The 1,005-nt window shown below is 35.2% G+C and overlaps 1 long non-coding RNA gene across 1 annotated transcript; it reads right to left on the reverse strand.

Annotated features, from left to right (window-relative positions):
• Window positions 1-362: 362 nt before the first annotated feature.
• Window positions 363-799, reverse strand: LOC122296216. Its single transcript, XR_006238427.1, has 3 exons — window positions 719-799; window positions 560-613; window positions 363-437 (listed from the first exon to the last, which is right to left on the reverse strand). It is a non-coding gene; the product is annotated as an uncharacterized LOC122296216 (long non-coding RNA).
• Window positions 800-1,005: the final 206 nt, after the last annotated feature.

Consider the following 1,005-nt stretch of genomic DNA (forward strand, 5'->3'; position numbering starts at 1 on the left):
TTTTAGACCACAAGGGCAAGCAGCATACATCATTGTACAGCTTTGAAGCCGTCACCGGTTGAATGAAACTTGTGTACCTGAAACGGGCCTATTATAATTTCATAAAAGAAGCGAAAGCAAAAAATGTCGAGATGACTTTAGAAAAAGAAAACTGCAATATCCTACATAATCAATATTCATGAATGTGAATATAAGCCCACCTCGTAATTAAATGATTAAACTAACTCAAGAATAACAAAGCATCAGTCTAGATGACTTCAGCAGTTTATAAACCAATATGATAATTGTTCACACATTCCCAACATGTTATCTACATTGCGGCCAAGTAGCAAAGCTTGCAATACAAAATATAATTAACTCACATGTAGTGTAACAATTGCATTTGGATTTTTCTCCACAGCGTAAATTTTAAGCTTGCGGCTAGTTTCTTCAGCAGCCTATGTATGAAGAGGAAAAAAAAAATAGAATACAACATGAAAAAAGAGATCTCACCATGTAGCATGCAGTCTAAAGACGTGACATAGCCACAATTGAATAAGCGGAAGTTATATGAATGTACCTGCAATGATGCCCTGACAAGAGGTCCTCGCCCTGCTCTTACAACCATCAATACCTAGGAATACAAGGAAAAAAATGATGCAATGGATGCCAGATACCAACTACATTATATTTGTTTATTAAAATCAATGAAATCATGAAAAGATGGTGGGTTGCTTACAATGGTTAGTGTTGATGCTTTTTCTTTAGGAACTCTATCTTGCAAAGCTTTACAAATTGCCCTTTGGTACTACAAGTAGTAAGCGCACAGCATATTAATTCAAACAAAAATATCACTAGTTTCCATTGTCGTAATCATGGCATACTGCCTTTTAATAATAACCATAATCTCTCCACTTACTACTGACATGAATTATTGCCTAACAGGACTGCCAACAACAGCAACATTTAAATATAAACTTGTCGAAAATAGAACTCACAAAATGTACCCCTGAATGTATTTCACTG

Source organism: Carya illinoinensis, chromosome 15 (genome assembly GCF_018687715.1).
Source record: "Carya illinoinensis cultivar Pawnee chromosome 15, C.illinoinensisPawnee_v1, whole genome shotgun sequence".
NCBI classification, from domain to species: domain Eukaryota; kingdom Viridiplantae; phylum Streptophyta; class Magnoliopsida; order Fagales; family Juglandaceae; genus Carya; species Carya illinoinensis.